General features: G+C 44.7%; 1 protein-coding gene and 1 long non-coding RNA gene across 5 annotated transcripts in view; one reads left to right on the forward strand and one right to left on the reverse strand.

Moving 5' to 3' along the window:
• HNF4A (hepatocyte nuclear factor 4 alpha) overlaps positions 1–19,473 on the forward strand; it is a 66,078-nt gene that overhangs the window by 5,415 nt on the left and 41,190 nt on the right. The gene's annotated exons all lie outside the window — the stretch shown is intronic.
• LOC308480246 lies at positions 5,141–19,446 on the reverse strand. 4 transcript variants are annotated; one of them, XR_013987943.1, is made up of 5 exons: positions 19,273–19,446; positions 13,254–13,343; positions 12,174–12,246; positions 6,477–6,667; positions 5,141–5,629 (listed from the first exon to the last, which is right to left on the reverse strand). It is a non-coding gene; the product is annotated as an uncharacterized lncRNA (long non-coding RNA). The 4 variants fall into 4 exon arrangements; XR_013987944.1 differs by having other exon boundaries at positions 6,477–11,171; XR_013987945.1 differs by having other exon boundaries at positions 13,254–13,404.

Below are 19,473 nucleotides of genomic sequence, written 5' to 3' on the forward strand. Positions count from 1 at the left end.
GGAGCAAAAGCAGAAGAGCAACCGACTGTTGGCAGAGGGAAGGGCAGTCCTTCTAAATAGCTAGGTTACAAAGTTATCCAAACATAAGACGAAGGAAAACAGAGGATGGATTCAGGGACTCCATAAGTCCTAAAGCCAAGCGGAATTTGGAAAAGGATTAAGGAACCTCTCTGTTCTGCATGAGCTAATGTCAGGCTGAACTCTTCAGAATGCTATTGAGGAACCAATTTCTGAGCAGCTGCAAGACAGACATTGCTAATTGCCCCAGGATGCAAAGCAGCAGCAGCAACAGACCATAAAACCCATGTTAACACCAAAAACCCATATGAAGAAGAGCAATAACTCAGTGGCAGAGCACGTGCTTTTCACCAAGAAGGTCCCAAGTTCAATCCTCAGCAACTCCAGCTGAAAGAATCTCAGATGAACCCAAAGAGTCACTGCAAGTCAGAGGAGATGGCAATACCAAGCTTGATGGACAAGGAGGGTATGATTTAGACTACGTGTTGCTGGGGAGACAGTGGAAGAGGGCAAGTGGGCTTCTCACAAGCATCTAATCTGCCGCTATGAGAAAACAGATGTTGGTCTAGATACATCCTTGGTCTGATTCAGCTCTTCTCATATTCTGAAGGCAGAATCATATGTTCATCACTTTTGCCGTTCTCACTCTCTATCCCCAGCTAATTCACACAACTACGTTGGTATTCTGGGATCATGGACGGACTGGATCCATTATGAAAGGGGTCAAAGGATGCCTTTGCCATGTATCTAGCTCACAACTCAAACCACATTTACTGCTCAACACGCTTTGCTGCAGAGTAACAAGTGTGAGTTGACTTTCAAATGGATGTGTGGGGAAGCAATTGTGTAATCAAATGACTGCCCTACCCAAGAGAGATGCTGGTTTGTTTGCGGCAAAAGAGTTGCCTGGCTTGTTTGCCAGGAGCAAATCCTAAAGTAAAATGTTCTTGGCCTAGTAACTTTTTGTTGTTGTGGGGTGGGTGGGTGTCGCTGCTTGGGGTGGCATTGTGGATTTTGCAAGGCTATCACAGGATTTGCAAGCTATTCAAATGCTTTGGGTGGAGGAGGACATAAACAATGAGGACAAATCCCACCATGTTGTGTTCAGCGTCTCTCACACAGTGTGGTTTTCAGCAGTAATCTGCATGCTTCAGGGAAAGAGAGCAAGCAACACAAGGAGATGGGGATTAGACATGTCCTTCCCACTTGCCACAACCCAAGCGCTGGGTAAACGCTGTTAATCTCACAGCGATTGTCAATAAAGTCCTTATACAGTGCCTGCTGCAGGTTAATCCACAGGTACATACACAAATGGCACAGGAAGGATAGCTCCTTTATAGTACTCAGTAATTTTGGGAACTTCAAAACAAATGATGACCCTGTTAGGAAGGGTCCTTTTGAAAACCAATGATACAATTGATCCTTAATTGCAGATGTTTATCAGTGCAGCAACAATGCATCTGCCAAGCACAGAGAGCTTGGTGTAGCGATAAAGTGTGCAAGATCAGTATCTTGAAGAAATTATAAGAGCTGCTGCAGTGTTAGGGTACTACGTTTAGTGAGAGAGGCATATATCAGAAAACTTGTATTTACTGTGTAGTTAATTCTCTTTGCAGTCCCTCCTCCCATTTATTATTTCACTTCTATTTCTGCTCATTCAAATATGTGGTGGTCCACATGGTACAATCCTTTCACAGGACTGTACCACATCAGAATCCACATGGGATGTGGTTTGTTTCAAAACACTTCCCTCATGCCAAAATCTCCCTGTTTGATGTAGTGTTGGGAGACATAGGATGATGTTGTGGCCATTGCTGTGGATGTCATTCTCTCAGATGAGACAAATTCAAATAGGATATGTCTATCAAAGTCTTGACCACTACAACTGAGCCTCTCATCTTCAGAAATAGTATCATGATTTAGGCTAATAGCAAACTCATCTCCATATACAGATCCTTAGGTAGCCCAAACAGCACCATCCAAGCACAAGAGAGAGGCATCAGCAGGCTTCGGGGAAACCTTAAAGGATGGGCTAGCCCCAAAAAGGTCAATGAGGACTAAGCATGCTCAGTGGCCAACAAATGCTTACTGAGTAGTGTTGAAAAACTAGGGAGGGTGGAAAGAACGGAGTATCCTGCAGATGGCATGGCTGATGGGTTGGCACAATGAACAAAGAACTGAACACCACAGCAAATTGTCGCAGGTCCAACTTGTTTCTCGGAGTGTGAGATGCTGGCGACAGTAATGGGAGATGGCTATATCTGTCCTGTCCTGCTTGCAAGCTTGTCTGGCACTGCGTTTTCATGGACCTCCAGCCTAATCCAAGATACCAATTCTTTTGCACAACTAATTGGGTGCACGGTGATGAAGCTGGCATAGAAAGGTCCCCTTTATCGACAGTTGAAAGAGCTCATCTGTATAATTGCAAAAACCACTAAGGGCTGTCAAATAGACTGGAGCATGGGTAGGCAAACTAAGGCCTGGGGGCCGAATCTGGCCCAATCGCCTTCTAAATCCGGTCCGCGGACAGTGCGGGAATCAGCGTGTTTTTACATGAGTAGAATGTGTCCTTTTATTTAAAAAGCATCTCTGGGTTATTTGCAGGGCATAGAATTTGTACTTCTTTTTTTCAAAATATAGTCCGGCCCCCCACAAGGTCTGAGGGACAGTGGACCGCCCCCCTGCTTAAAAGGTTTGCTGACTCCTGGAGGAACTGGACATGGAGGAAAGGGTCGATTTCCTTTATGAGCACAAATGGTCCCATGTATGAGAGGAGCCAACAGGTGCATGTGAGCCAAGCCAGTTGCTATGGGGCAACAGCCAGTGCCGACTATATAAGTGATGAAGGCACTTCAGCTCATTAGTGTGCCGGGTTCTTTGTCTATGTGTTAGGGTCAATCCATGAGTTGAAGTGTGTGTTGCGTCTTGAATTGCTGGAGCAACAGGGTCCCTTCCAACTGACTTACTTGCAGTACATGTGAAGAGGATCTAGGGGTCTTGGTGGACCACAAGCTTAACATGAGTCAACAGTGTGATGCAGCAGCAAAAAAGCTAATGCTGTTCTAGGCTGCATCAACAGAAGTATAGTGTCCAGGATCAAGGGAAGTAATAGAGTAATAGTACCACTGTATTCTGCCATAGACCACAATTGGAATACTGTGTCGAGTTCTGGGCACCACAATTTAAGATGGATGTTGACAAGCTGGAACGTGTGCAGAGGAGGGCAACCAAGATGATCAAGCGCACAGATGCTCTTTTCGGCGCCACGGGAGTGAATCCCGCGCTGCGCTGTGCCGGTTTAGTGCAGCGCGAGAGCTGGCAGCTCGATTCGGGGGTGGCTCGTTGGCTGGTCAAATGACCTCTGCGGGCTGCTTCTGGCCCATGGGCCTTAGGTTGCTGACCCCTGGACTAGATAACCCTTAGTGTCCCTTCCAACTCTAAGATTCTATGAAATGTTTTGTACTTGTATATACATATATCTGTATCTCCAAAGCCTACAAGCTGTTTGTATATATCAACATCCAGAACTGGAATACTGAAGCCTGTTCTTCTGCAGCAGTAAACTATTTGGGAACTTAAGCTGCCTCTGTGTGGTGACTGGAACTGGGGGCAACTTCCACTATATCGGTATCTCACCTAAGATTCCCAGCAAAACAGCCATTCTGTTAGGGTTTGAATCACTTTAATGTGAAACTGGAGGAAGGCCAGGGAAGAAGTCACTCTGTGCAGTGCCCCTTCGCCAAGTTCTGCAGGGTAGCTAGTCAGACCAGTAAAAGAAGCCTCTTGTGCAGTATCAGCAGACCATAGCAGGTCATCTTGCAAAGTCTAGCATCAACAAAAAGTGCTCACATCAGGGTTGTTGTTTCTGAGCAATGAGGAGATGCTTTTGCTGATCCTGGTCTTGTCCAGCACTGTTTTCTCTTTACTCAGTCTCTGCTAGGACTGTACTGTATGTTCACATGTGAAAATGTGGGTTCCAAAATATGCCTTGATGTCACTTCTCATCCCCTCCCTTTTTCCTTTTTTGCCTCTCTTCACTCTTTGTCTCTTTGTTTACCAATCAGTGCAGTTCTTTTGCTGTAGTGACATCACATAACCAAACAGATTTGATTAAAACAATTCTTTTAGAAGATAGTTAAAAAGACTCTTCAGCATGCACACGAAAGCTCATACCTAAAACTACTCAGTTGGTCTCTAAGGTGCTACTTTATAATTTTTAAACTCTTTTGGAAGGCTTCTTTTAAAGACTTTCTTAGATCATATAACTTTTCTGAAGACTTGATTCTTTTAAGGGAGTTTTTAGGTTTTTAAGAAGAGTCTTTTTAACTACCTTCTAAAAGAATCGTTTTAATTTATTTCGACTACGGCAGACCAACACGGCTACCTACTTGAATCAAACAGATTTGACTTTATGACACCATGAGTCCAGTTCAGAGTGAGGGCAATGCCCTCTGCCATCTCTCCAAATGGGTGAATATTTTACCGTGCTCACAGACGCTCAAATTCTCAGAAACTACTAAAAAGTAGTCATGCTATTCACAGGTTGGAAAAATCTGTGAGTAAATGCTCCCCTCTCTAGTCTCTGCCTTGCCTTGCTTCTCCCCTTCCTTCTTTTGGCTCACAGCTCCTGCTGACCTTGCTTCTCTCCCGGGATTTTGCCATCCTGATGTTCCATGACCCAGGTCTAATAAAGCCTCTGTTTCTTCAATTGATCAGTTGTCATTGATTGAATGCCTAGAATGAGTAACCATTTCATACTCTGAAGAAAAATGTACCTTTCACCCACCTTCTGCCCAGAAAACCTGAGGTTGGGGATTGGGTGTGTCACACAGTAGGTAACCTCCAAGGAATTAGGAGGATGGAGAAGCAGAGGCAGAGCACAAGGCAGCCAAACATTTGGCTTCCTGGAGTGGCGTGGATACACACCACTTAGCTCAGCCAATGTCAACAAGAGACCTGAGGGAATAAGGCAAAACCAAACAGATTGACACTCCTCAGAACAAGAGTCATAAAACCTGCGCAAACCTGAACAAGTGGCACAACAGCCTTTTTATACTGTCCAAATCAATAACTAGACCTCGCTAAGAGTGTTTGCCGACACATAAATGACACCCGCCACAGATTGGTTCACCAGGTTTATGGCTCAAAGCCCCAAGCTCCTAATGGAGACATTCAGCTGGGGCCTACCGGCCTCCTTCCTCCCAAGACTGACTCCATGTGCATTTGCTAATCAGTCACCAACTTATGCTTACAGTCTTTGGAAAATTATACCTCCACGACAAGAGATTTGTAAGCACGTGTCATGTCTGAGTGCCTTGCATGTCTCGCTGGGTGTAGCTGCAATCTCTTCCCACAGCAAATATACTCCATGACAGTGGTTGTCAGTTGGAATACACTTTGAAAAGGCAAGGCCAATTAAAGAGGAGGAATGATGTCCCATAGAATCGTAGAATTGCAGAGTTGGAAGGGATCACGAGGGTCATCTAGTCCAGCTCCCTGCAATGCAGGAATCTTTTGCCCGACGTGGAACTCGAACCCATGACCCTGAGGTGAATAGTCTCATGGTCCGTAAATCCCCTTTCTTCCTTGGTCCGTTTTCAAAACTGCTTTCCTGAATTGGGATGCAGAGGATGTAAGAGAAAATGGCAGTTTGGACCTATTCAGTGATGTGTGGCGAGGGAAAACCAAAATTCTTTACCAAGAAAAGCCCATCTCTGTGATCTAAATGAGGTGTTCAGCTTATTTGCGGGTTGTTGTTTTTTTGTGTGTGTGTTTGCATAATTGATTTTACTTCTGCTTGCTGGGGGAATAAATTTTTTCAGAGCAGTAAACCTCCAATAGGGACACGGGTGGCACTGTGGGTTAAACCACAGAGCCTAGGACTTGCCGATCAGAAGTTTGGCGGTTCGAATCCCCATGACAGGGTGAGCTCCCGTTGTTCAGGCCCAGCTCCTGCCAACCTAGCAGTTCTAAAGCACGTCAAAGTGCAAGTAGATAAATAGGTACCGCTCCGGCGGGAAGGTAAACGGCGTTTCCGTGCGCTGCTCTGCTTCGCCGGAAGCTGCTTAGTCATGCTGGCCACATGACCCGGAAACTGTACGCCAGCTCCCTTGGCCAATAAAGTGAGATGAGCGCCGCAACCCCAGAGTCGGTCACGACTGGACCTAATGGTCAGGGGTCCCTTTACCTTTACCTTTTAAACCTCCATTATCCATTGGGACTCCAGACTAATGGACAGGTTTTTATTATGGATGTTTCGTAATGTGTTGAACACTGCCCTGAGATCTTTAGACAAAGGCCATAATAATAATAATGATGATGATGATGATGATGATGATGGAAGTTTCACCAGGTTAAGTTCAGGTCAAACCTGAACTTCTCCTTTCTTGGTGAACAGGGTGCAGTGTATCCTGTTCTGCCAACATGGGAACATGCAGCCCTTCTGCAGTCCTCCTTACCTGGGTTGTGCAGTGGTGCCTGCAGAGCAGCACCAATGATGGAGCCCTCCAGCGCTATCTTCCACTTCTCTGCTGGCAGGGCAGGTGGGGCTCCCACAGGAGCACTCCCCTTTAAGCTTCCACCTCATGAGGCGGCTACCTCACCCTGCCTCATAGGTGGGCCTGGCTTTGTTGGTGACGGCATTGATTCTCTTGAGCGTTTGAGAGTCATAACAGCAGACGGTACACCGAGAGAGAGAGAGAGAGAGAGAGAGAGAGAGAGAGAGAGAGATCACAGCTGTAAAAAAATATATACAGGAAAAAGCAGTCACCTGTGTAGGAAAAGACATTATTCCCAGGGTGATTTGAGAGCAGTTGTATCTCCTCACCTTTTCAATATTGGTGATCATTTAAGATTAAGGCAAGTAGATCTGTTCTAACTTATTTCAAAATCCATGTGTCACTATCAGGCGGAGTTGACATTATTTGGCCCAGTTTAGGGGTAACACGAATCCAAACCATAGCTTAATGTGAATGAGCAAACATGTGGATTCCCAGAGAGGAAACGATGGTTGTTTCGCTCCTCTCTAGTGGCTCTGCTGTTGTGCTGCACTGAGTGAAGCCATGGTTTGGCATCTGAACCCGGGTTTGTGGTTTAACTCTCGCCAGACAAACCGCAAGCCATAAACAAGGCATGTCTTATCACTTATAGCAGGGGTCGGCAAGGTTTACCTCGCCTGGACTGGTTCACTCCAGTGTAGATCCCTCAGTGCAGTGGCGTAGTGTGGGGGGTGCAGGGGGGGCCGGCTGCAACATCTGGGGGGGCGCACTCGCAGCTCTCTGCCCCTACTAAAATCCATGGGTTAGGGGGCGCAAATTACTTGCCTTGCCCCGGGTGCTGACAACCCACGCTACGCCACTGCCTCAGTGGGTGAGATTGCTCACATGCGTGAGTGCGCGCACCCGCGATTTCCGGCGTCTGCAGAAGTGAGTCCCCACGCCACACTGCGCCAGTTTAGTGGAGCGCGCGGGGACTCACTGAGTGGGCGGCTCGGTTCAGGGGTGGCTTGTGGGCTGGTTAAACGACCCCTGTGGGCTGCTTGTGGCCTATGTGCCTTAGGTTGCCTACCCCTGGCTTATAGTTTGTGGTTTGTCTGAGAGCCAAGTTCAGACAACACGCTAAGCCAAAGCATGGCTGAGTTCAGTGCAGAAGCAGAGGAGGAGTAAAGCAGCCACAATCTCCTCTGTGGGAGCCTGAACATTCGCTGAGCCATGCTTTGGCTTAGAGTTACATGTCAAAAAGGGCACTGGCAGCCTCCTGCGCTCACAGAAAAGAACTAAACTTAATTAACAGCAGTACTGAATATGTTGTACCAGTCTGTAGCCAAAGAATTGGCTGGCAAGTTAAAATGTATATGTAAAATTCAGCACCACTCAATGACTTTTTAGATTCCTTACTGTCTGGGGGCTCTTTGCTATCCTCCTCATGGCCCACAAATAATCTCTCCAGACAAAACTGGCATTCCCTTTCCTTCCTCAAAATGGACAATGAATATTCCAATAGATTGTTTCCTGAGCACTTTAAATACTTGTGAACATTCCATGACATCACAGCAGCTCAAGGCGAGTGTAAGAGGCTTTACAGTTGCAAATGTGATACAACAGAGATTCATGACTGCTTTCTAACACTAATAAGTAGGACTTGAGAGCAGCTTGTTTATACTTTCTGTGCATGGGCATCCGGTGGAAAAAAACCACACACTTATAACACACATTCTATTAAGGATTTACTTTTAAAAAACCTGCTATGTTCGCCATTGAAATGTGAGCAACAAGCAGGAAAGACTCAGGGCTATATTGAGTCTCACATGCTTGCAGACCGTCTTCGCATCTGACATGCTTTGTGCATATTTTGTACACCCCTGAGTTTATCATAAGAGGCAACAGTGGGATGGCTCTGTACTGTACCTGCATTTTGAAGTCGCCTTTCATGGAAAAGGGAAAGTTACTTGGATTCAATGACTTGTCACTAGGGGGCGATGAAAAGTCAACAAAAGGAAACTGAGAGAGGAACCCTAGCAGCTGCTTTTTAGCAGCATTTAACTTAAAACATATTCCTGCCAATAAGCACGTTAAATGAATGTTTGCGAACATTTGGCAAGGACCATGCCTACTAATATCCATGGATTTCTGCACTCCTTATTTATTAAAATGTCTATCCCATCTTTCTGCAACAGTAAAGCATAAAATCACAATACAATAAAGCACACTCATGGGTAACTGCAAAATAGTAATTCTAATATTAACAATGTAATTGTATTTGCATAGTTACATAGCTCATACTGGAATCAGAAGAGTTTTCTGTCTGCAATTCTAAATGTGTTTACTCAGAAGGAAGCCACGTTGTGTTCAGTGGCATTTACCTCTTTGTAAGTGAGTTGAGTGTATTTAATAGGGCTTACTCCTGGATAAGTGTGCAAAGCACTGCAGCCTTACAGCAAAATCCTATGCATGCCTACTGGGAAGTAAGTCCCATTTAGTGCAATGTGGCTTCATGGAATGTGCATATATCTACCTGGGAGCAGCCCCACTGAATTCAGTGAGACTTACTGTTGAATAGGGATTTAAAGAACTGTGGTGTTGGGCTGCTGTCATAGACCCATATACCTGCTGGGAGCATGCCCCATTGAACTCAATTGGATTGACTTTTGACTAGGTGCACATAAGTTTGCACTGTTGGTGTCTTCAGTCGAATAATTCCTTTTTCACACCTTCTGGAGTATCAATTCATCCCCTTGCACAGAAGCCACATTTTATTCATTTCCAAATCATTATACTCCAACAGCATTCATTTCCCCTTTCTGCAGACTGCAGCTTGCTTGTGCAAAAAGAGGGTTCATAGAATCAAGAAATTGTAGAGTTGGAAGGGACCCCATAGGTCATCTAGTCCAACCCCCTGCAATGCAGGAATAGCAACTAAACTAAAGCATCCATGGCTGATGGCCATCCAGCCTTTGCTTAAAAACCTCCATGGCACCCCCACCTGCATGTACACCTGCAAAGAAGTGTTTGGCTTGGGTGGCATATCTCCATCTCCATGCCAGCAGAAAGCTTTCCAGTAAGCGAGAAAGGAACTGCCTTATCTGCTCTCGGTATTGTTGTATATCATCAAAAACTGGAAGTGCTAATGCCCGAGAGACGCAAGTCAAATTCTTCCCCTTGTCAAAAAGCATTTGGGATGGGAAACTAGGAATAATAATATACAGTGTGGTTGCAGTGGGCCCTGGGGAACCCTAGGGATGTGGATAAAGGGCTGGTTTGAAATCAGTCCAGCCCTTAAAAGACACACCAGTGAAGCCATTTTCACAACAGAGCATCCTCTTGCATCAATGCAATTCAGCTGCACAGTCTAGCTCCCCCACCTGCGGCTCATTCTGCCAGCATGTGAGAAGCCTTTATGTGCAAACAACAGAGTGGCTTTGCACACCTACTGAACATGCAAACAGCAGTATCAGACCTTCCACGTGTCCCTATTTTCCAGTCCCAGATTTACAGAAGCCATCCTGGTTTCTGATTTGATCCCAGAATATCCCGCTTTTCCTTAGGATGTCCCTATTGTCATTGGAGAAAGGTTGGAGGGTATGGCGTTATGCAACCCCTGAGCCAAGCAGATAAGTAACTATACAACCTTTAGAAGACATTTGAAGGCAGCCCTGTATAGGGAAGTTATTTTTAAAAATGTTTAATGTTTTAGCATGTTTTTATATATATTGGAAACTGCCCAGAGTGGCTGGAGCAACCAAGTCAGATGGGTGGGGTATAAATAATAAACTTCTTGTTTTTGTTGAATAGGACATCCCTAGTTCCATCAGAGAAATTTTGGAGGGTATGTAAACATAACTGGCCACATCCACTCCAGACATTTAAATCACATGCCTCCCCCCCTAAGAATACCAGGAACTGAAGTTTACCTCTCACAGAGCTAACCTTTCCAGCACCCTTAACAGACTACACTTCCCAAGATTCTTTGGGAGAAACCCTGTGCTTTAAACATTTGGTGTGGATGTTCTCTGAGATAAAGTGCTGCAGACATGCTATGAATTTATTACATTTAAACTCTTTGACTCCAGACGAATCACATGCAGACGCGAGTGCATATTCAGCAGCAGCCACTTTGGAAACGTGGTCTGTTCAGCACAGGATGGTCATGGGACATGGCCACAGTAGCACAGCTCTTGGGGCTACCTTACGAAACCTGTTCCAGCACTCAGCAGCACTCCTTAAACTCCACAGCATGAACTCCTGCCTCCAATCAAATCTCATTGTGACTGGCATTAAGGGGATTATCTTAGCCCTGCAGCCCACACTCCAGCTGGCTTCTCTTTTGCTTAGTCAGACAGAACATGGCTCCCTGCTCAGAACCCCTGTGCCTCTGGGTGTGAGGCTCCTCTAGCTCTCTCTCTCTCTCTCTCTTTTTGGAGAACCATCAGGTCCTTCTGGAACATGAATGGCTATGATTTCCTTCAGGAAACACCAGGTACTGGGTCCTACTAGGACTTTAATTTTGACCATCAGCCTGTTTGGGGATGAAAAAGTATTACTGGGTGTTTTTCCCTCCTTCAAGTGTTGCCAGAGTTTAACCAAGCAAATTGCGCAAATGGTTGCCTTAAGTTGTACATCTAACTTCCGTGCGTGTCACTGAAAAGCTCCCAGAATCTGAAATGTGAAAGTAAAAATTTGATTGGTTAGAATGTACCTTCAGTTTTAAAATTTATTCTCCACCCACGTCAGCAACATTCACACATGCACCCAAATATTTAATGCATGGGAATGTTTTGAATTTTAATGCTACTTGTGGAAACACCCAGAGGGGTTCCCTCTCAAAGCCCCCTCCCCATAGGAGAAAACAGCACCCAGATTCATTGTCTTTGAAAACATGTTAACAGCTTTAAACTTTTCAAAGAAGAGTCAAGCCTGGTGCTTTTTTGTGAGGATTAGTACTCTTGAGTTTTCAAACCTGATTAGCAGGAAGTTTTCTTTGCTCCTTTATTGTCCGGTAATTTCTGGGCAAATATTCTCTGAAGCCAACATATCACAATAACCCATTTGGCCTTCAGATTCTTCCAGATGTTTGAGGTTCCTGGAACTGTGGAGAAGCTACTCACCCATTTTGTCTCTATCTCCCAGAACCCCCTTGGAACTGCTCACTGAAACAAGCATCTTCTCTTTGCCCTAGAGTTATTAAGCTACCATTGCTTGTATAATGGATGTGGCTGAATTCTCAGCTTTTAGAAAGTTTCAATTGAGGGGGACGAGAACCCAAACCACATGGGAGTAGATCTAAACTTACCTCTTCTGTAAGAGGTATTCCCATTTTGTGCAAGGCTGCCAAAAGGCTTCATGAGTGAGTCCTCAGGGCAAACATGTTATCCACCCATGCACCCCAAATATTGCAAATTTTGAACCAGAGCCTTCATTTAAATAACAAAAACCCTATGTTGCTGTCTCTTTAAATGGATTCCCTTTCCATGGCCCTATTACATGACATATCTCTTGTTGATGCCTTCCTGCTCTTTAGTGCTTTTGGTATAGCGTACAATCCAAAAATACAGGGCACATCCCTAGAAAGATCAGGTAATCCTTTGCTCTTATGACTCAGGATCCAAATTCTGTGGCCTACATCAGTTGCGCATCCTGTACCGATCTGGTAATAATTACCTTTCATACCTACAGAGTGTGATGATTTCATTCTAGCACATCATCCTCAGAATGAATCATGTGCTGGCATGCCCTAAGGGAAGAGAAACACATTTAGAATATTCGTATGGTATAGTTGCTTCAGACTACACATTTAAATAATCTCTTATGTTTCATTCCTGCAGTTTGAAAACAGAGACGCCAGGGGTAATAAGTCTAGCTGAACCTAAACCTCTGCCTGTTGTGCTGGTGTTACAAGTAGAATAATAGGATTGCAGACTTGTAAGGGACCCTGAGGATTATTTAGTCCAACCCCCTGCAATGCAGGAATATACAGCTGTCCCATACAGGGACTGAACCTACAACTTTGGCATTATCAGCACCACGCTCTAATTGAATTTGAGATGCTCTACCACTGAGTACCGTACAGCAATTCCCTGAGGGTAGAGGGAGCCACTACAACGGCACGACTGCTTCCCACACTGTTTAGAAGCTCCAGACCACCATGAGGGAGTCGGTTTCCTATGGGAAACTGGGTGCCCCAGTTTTTGGAGTTGCACTTCCCACGTGGTCCACAGGTTTTGATGGCACTCTAGTTGTACAGGAAGGAACTGATGTTGTAGCTTCCGCACTGCTGATTAATGTCAGGGAAGGCTGTGTAAGAGATGCCAAATAATAGCCACTATTCTCATGCAAGAAGAAGGAAAAACACTGGAGATCTCTGGACAGTTCACACTAGGCTTTCCCCCCCTGCCAGATCACGTCAAACGCATGCTAGGTTTATGCCCCGTCAACGTTCCCCCTCCCGCAATTAACTTACCCAATATCATCCGCCCTCAGCATGTTTTCAATAAACCAACTTTGGGGACACCAGTTCTGGGAGTTAATCATTGCTGTGTTTATCAGTTGATGATTGATTTATAAAGGTTCATGGCTTCAGCTTGCCACCATATTCCAATTTGTTGAAATGCTTGGTTGACTTAAATTATGCACTTTATGGTTGTAATATAATTTAATTATTTTATGGCAGAACGGGGCATTAGCTAAGGATGGTTTCTGGGAGAAACAAGTGGTGAATGATCAAAATACTATGCTACTAACATGATCTTTCATTCAAGATGGCTCGGCAGCTTTTGGTTACATGGGCTTTTGCTTTTTTTCTTGCAAGTTGTTTGGGGAGCTCATTCACACCTGCATGATTAATTAGAAGAGGTAGAAGATTTTAATCTACCATCCCAGCCTCCATGCAACCCTGGAAAGAAAACCGGAAAAATAAGTAGATTAAACAACTTCACAGCATATGCCAATGCTTCAGAGGAAGGGGCTGTCTTCAGTGAAATAAACATATAATTATTTCCTTCCTTCCTCATTGGAGGTTAATGACGGTTGAAGTCCTGCAGGCTTACTTCGGCCCAGGGCTAACAATTTCATAGAGTTCCAAAATGATTTGTAACCACACTGGCCCTTTTACAGATGCATTGCAGTTAGTGAGGGGTGACTCCTGCCCACGGCACACAACTTGGCTCCTGTCAGATTTGGATTGGAAATAAGCCACGGCCATTTCCCCCAAAACCGGGAAGCATCGTTTTGTTCTTGTTTATACAGAAATTTTCTATTGACAAAGGGTTCTGTTGAAATGCATTGGGAATTTTATCAGTCTGTGGAGCTGCCTTTTTTGTGGGGTGTATTGGGTGTTTTTTTGGGGTGCCTGTACTTGATCCTCTGTTTTTCTGTGGCCTAACCTACACTGTATCTGTCCACACTCCACGACCCCTCAAATCCCCTTCCTCTTTTCCCCTACACCAACTTTATTGGGTGGAAAGGCTAAGAGAGGAATGAATTGCTTGGATGAAATATCTGAACACAGGGATTTCAACATTGGCCTTCTGTCCTTGGAAATAAGGGTTTGGGTGACATTAGCTGCAATCAGTCTGGCAGTTTCACTTTTTCAGTGGGGGGGGGAACCAGGAGTATTATTATTTACATGCCACCAGAGAATATTTAAATGTTCTTGTAACTGAGCAAGAAGGTAACCATATCAAAGATACTTCTGTAATCGTTATTACAAAATTCTGTAATGGAGCATTAATAAGCTGTTTGGAAGGCAGTGTTGAAAAGGTGTATCCATTGTAAAAGATGGTTTGCTACTCAGCTTGTTCACAGTGACCACCTTATCTCATGGTAAACCAGGGATAGCCAATGTGGACCACAACTTCCATCAGCCCCAGGTAGCATGGCCAAGGATTTGAGATTCATCTTATTAGATCTCTATCCTGCGCTTCTTCCCAGGAGTCCTGGGCAGTACAAAGGAGACCAGGCAACATCCCAGGACGGGATGATGGGGGTTCAATTCCAAAATATGTGGAAGGCACCATGTTGGCTACCCCAGTGCAAGAGCTGCTTCCCCAGTGGGGTGAATCTGCAGCAGTAACCTCCCAGCAGCAGCATTGCTGCTGATTACTGGGAGAGGAGGCACCAAGGAGGCAGTGATGTTGGGGGCTCTTCAATGCTCCGGTGGAGCCAATCTGGAACTCCTGCCAGTGGAGCCCCAACTTTGCTGCTGCCTCACTCCTGCTGAGAAATGACAGCAATGCTACTGCTGCTGCTAGGAGGCTGTAAGCTCAGCCCCACTAGGTGACCTTCTCCTGCCCTGCAGTAAACCATAGTTGATGGTTTCCCATAGAACCAAGGATGGCTCCCACTTTGTTCACCTCCCTCTAAGCAGCATGAACAATGCCCCACTCCTGAATACCGTTATGACTAAACCATGGGTTTTGGTTTGTTTCGCTGCAAGCAAACCATGATGCAAAGCCAATGTTTGATCTTGGCTTCCTGATCATGGTTTGTCTGAGTAAAGCAAAGCACAATCTCTGGTTCACATGAAATGCTAAGTCATCAGTTGTGGTTTGTTGCTCCTGCTGGCTAAAGGCGAGGAGATCAGAAGCCATCTGCATTTCCAGGGCTTTTTTTCAGCTGGAAATCAGTGGAACTCAGTTCCAGCAGCTCTCAGGTGGGGCCATTGCCATTATAAGAGAACAAGGGAGGTGTTCATGGTGAGTTCCGGCACATCTTTTTCTAGAAAACAGTACTGTGCATTTCCATGATAAACCATTAAGAATTAACAATGGCTTACAGTGATGTGTGAATGGGGCCTATATTTTTCAAGGTTGACACTTCCCGTTCTTTCTCCTTTCTCAGGTAGTGTTTGTTTATTACTGGGCCTTTGATTACATCCAGCACTTTGAGGATGTTTTAGTTCCCTTTCGTAGGTTGATTCTGATAATGTCATGAACAGCCAAAAAGGGCATCTTTTGTGTGTTTATATGAACTTCCAAACAGAACAGTTCAAGAAATAAAGGATTCAGATGAGATTTATGAAAGGCCTATAAATCAAATTTTATGGGGAAGGCTGTATATTTGGTGGCAGAATTCAGGTTCTCCACACATGGCTTTCAGCTAAAATCTAAAATTACTCTTGGTCTTTCTGTGCATGAATTTTTTTTAAGTTATAACTAATGGCAGCTGAGCATTATGGTCTCTAAGGAAAAAACCAGACTGTCATCAAAATGAGAGAACTATTTACAGAAACCCAGACCCTGCAGACATTATTACTGTTATTAATATTTCAATTTGTATTGTGCTCTGAAGGAGCCCAGAGAAGTCATTATCAGTATTTTAGAAAACGAGGATGAAATCACAAGTTGGCAACCCTACTTTTAGCAAACAGTGATGGTCAAAGAGGCATAAAACTGGTTTAAGTTTGCAATGCCATTGTAACCTCTGCAAGAAACAGTGCTAAGGTCATTGTGGTAGCACTGACACTTCCTTGGTCACCTGTTTATAAGAGATGCAAACACCACATCTCTTCAGGTAAACAGGAATCTCCTAGAAAGAATTGGTCTAGACAGCCAAGGCTAGATCAGCAGATAATGCACAGGAACTCAACACTGGAACAAACAACTATGTCAGAGGATAGTGATCAGTCATATGACCTGAACGGTGGGGGTGGGGGGAAATCACTATCACACAAGGAGTCAGTGCTCCATTCCTGAATACGCTGCCCAGGCCAATTACCAAACTGATTAATTGGTTCAGTGTGATCTCTCCTTACCACAACACCATTTTCACGTATTTGAAGAAGATGGGTGATGTTTAATTTAATTTACCCAAGGATTTTCATTTATTCAAGCCTTAATACAACTGAGGCGAGAGCTGGCGTTGGAAAGTGTCAGGTTCAAATCTCTCGTTTGCCATGAACTCACTATGCCATGCCCTCCAAGCGGAACATTCCAAATTTATAAAAGCCACCCTAGCAGCTTCTAATTCCAATCCAGGGATGTCCTGTTTTGGCTCCTGTCCTCTGGCCACGCCAGAACGCAGGGCCAAAAGACAGGTGGCTTTTGGTTCCACACTGTGGCTCGTGTCAGTTAGTTAACATTGAAAAAAGCGGGCGGGGGGGCGGGAATAAACTTGCCCCTTCTACTTTTCTTCCTCCTTCTTTTGCGGCACTTTTGGAAGCTGGTGCCAGCAGCAGAACAAATAGAGCAAATGCTAATTTTGCATCAGAATCCCAGCTAGAAACAGCATGGAAGCCCCCATAGCCGCCACACTCTGTGGCAGATGCTCACTTGACATCCTGACAGTTGAGTCGCCGCTTAGTGGGAGGTCAGCATAGTGAAAACACACCAGCAGGAACACTGCATTTGCGCCACACTGAACTCTCCACTCTCCCTCCTGCTAAGCAGCAGCAACACAACTGTCGGGGCTGACTGTGAATAGTGATTTCATCCTTCCCATAGAAAATGGCCGTATGAGTAAAGTATGATTTTGCTGTTTGTGTACGTAGTCAAATGGCTATGCAAATCCAATTCCACGTCAGGATAATTGACTGTGGATACCCCACAAGTTTCCAGCAACCAACTAATGTCCCATGTATCAGAAATGCATTTACACTTAAAGATTTCCTTACTTTTTCGAGTTGACCTTGCATTGAAATGGAGTGTAGAAGGGGAGGGGAATTCCATCTCATGGCTGCCAGCTGTTTTCTTTTTTTTTAATCTAGCAGGGCTGCTCTTCAACAACTACATGACAAGCACAACATTTGCTTGGTGAAGCTTTTTTCTAGCAGGGTTCCTCCAGATGACCTATTTAGTGAGCATTCAATCCTGATTTGCTTGCACAAAGCTTATGCAGAGGTTAGATTATTTCCGGTCTTTCTTGAGCATTCATTCTGATTTGTTTGTTTGCAGGGAGGTTATTTGACAATGAACATGCATCCTGACTTATTAATCATTGATTCTCCCCTCCCAATTTTTTCAGTGCATATCCCCATCATTTCTCATCATTTATTTCTAATGGGATTTGTTGCACTAGGGCGACAGATTGAATCTACTTGAATTGTGCAAACCTACATTGCCAGTATTCATTTCACTCCCTCCTGCAAAATGCTGACAGTCTGGAGGCAACCCTGCAGTGAAAGGGAAAGCTTTGCTTGCTGATTTCCTGCTTGTCATGCAGTTGTTTTAGTCACAGGAGCCCTGCTAGATAAAAAGTTGGCAGCCTTGCTTGTTTCTGACAGAGGAAGGTCTATGCAGAGAATGCATTGGTGGGGTGTGTGTGTGTGTGTGTGTGCAGGGGTGCCAACTTTAATAAAACTGGGGGAGGGCAGGTAAGCCCCGCCCCACATAATCGATCGCATAACATGGCACGCACACACCATTTGAATGGCAATGCCCATGAAATTTGGGGCCCCCCGCACCCCTCAAATATTTGGGTGTGTGTGCAAAGGGACCTCCTGTGTGTGCTCTCTGATTTTAGGCACATCAATAAAACAGATTCCCGAGTTCTTGGTTCAGCTTTGGGAGTGCTAACCCAGAACATCACCAGGAAAGGTGGACCTATATTTTCTACATGCATTTTCACTAGCATTTGGAAGCCAGGCATAAAAATTGTAGAGGAGTCTACACTGGCCTTGCAGTGGCTCATATCTGTAAGACAAGCCAAATATATTTTGCTGCCGGGAACAAAGCAGGAAGTGTCATAGTCATGGTGCATGTTACCCAATGCTAATCAAGTTGTTTTAGCACCCTGGGAGTAAAAACGCAATAAAATGAATTCAACAACTAACGATTTGCTGCCCTTTCATAACACTGAAGAGCAGCTGCCTGAGGTGAGTGAACTTGTTCTGCTGGGCTGGCGCTGCTTGTCTGTCATGTGAAAAACCAGTGCAGTTGAAGCCTCTGTTTGCCTGAACTGTTTACCTGGGTTCTGCACCAGTTGCATACCTGACCCCTTTCTGAGCTGCAGCATGGATGTACCCCCCTGATACTTATATCTGCTGCTTTTTCCTTTTCTTCCAGCTGGCTAGTAATCCATAAATGTGCTTCATCCTTCTGATTCAGCTGAATTCCACAGGGGTGGTTATTAACACGTGGGGGAAGGGGGGGAACTGCTCTGTAATCATTTAAGACATGAATTCAGGCAAAAGGCAAACGGGATTTGATGGTGTGGAAAGAAGATCCCTGTTTACTAATGTCTGACAAAATACAAGCCTTTGCGGGCTTTATCTGCTTCATTTGGAAACAGCCGGAGAGCAAATATATACTCAGGTCATGGAAAAGGGGCAGGAACAAAATATTGACTTTAGAGGGGTGGGAATAATCATTCTTTTTAAAAACTTTTGAAAACTTAGGTGCCTAGATCCAAAGCAAGATCTTGCACAAGGGCTCAGAATTCAGCCTGGCAGCTTTATGTGCCATTTCTTGCAGTTGTTAGCAAGTCATGCAGTAAACTATTCTCTGTTAATTTTTTAATGCAAGATAAACAGGCCGAGAAATGATTAGCACAAAAGTAAGTTTGAACTAATCTGGGGAGAATCAGAAGGGATGAGAGCGAGAAAGCTGTTCTGGAGAGTTATCTGTTAACTACATCAAATGTCTCCAACTGGAGTTCCTTCCTTCCTATCTCTTTGGCTTTCAGTAGCCAAACCCTTCTACATTGTTTTCCTTTTTTAATCTTAACCAGTGGCCCAAAATGAATACTTCAAGTACAATAGACGCTTTCGGCTCTTTCCTTTGAATTATAGGCTTTTTGGAACTACAGGCGACAAGGATCTTCCTACCTGGTTGGTTACTGGTGATCAGAAGGTTATCCTCTTCCATAGCCACAAAAAATGGGCCCCCAGATCCACTCTTCAAAGGTGCACAGCTGCTCAGGCATGAAAAGCTGGTTCGCAAATCTTTCCTGCAGCTCCAAGCACTGAATGTCAGAGCCTGGGGAGAAGCATAACTAGGGAGTTGCTTGGAATGGAGTTTGGTCAGTG

This window comes from Podarcis pityusensis (assembly GCF_964106645.2).
Source record: "Podarcis pityusensis genome assembly, chromosome: 6".
In the NCBI taxonomy this organism is placed as follows: Eukaryota; Metazoa; Chordata; class Lepidosauria; order Squamata; family Lacertidae; genus Podarcis; species Podarcis pityusensis.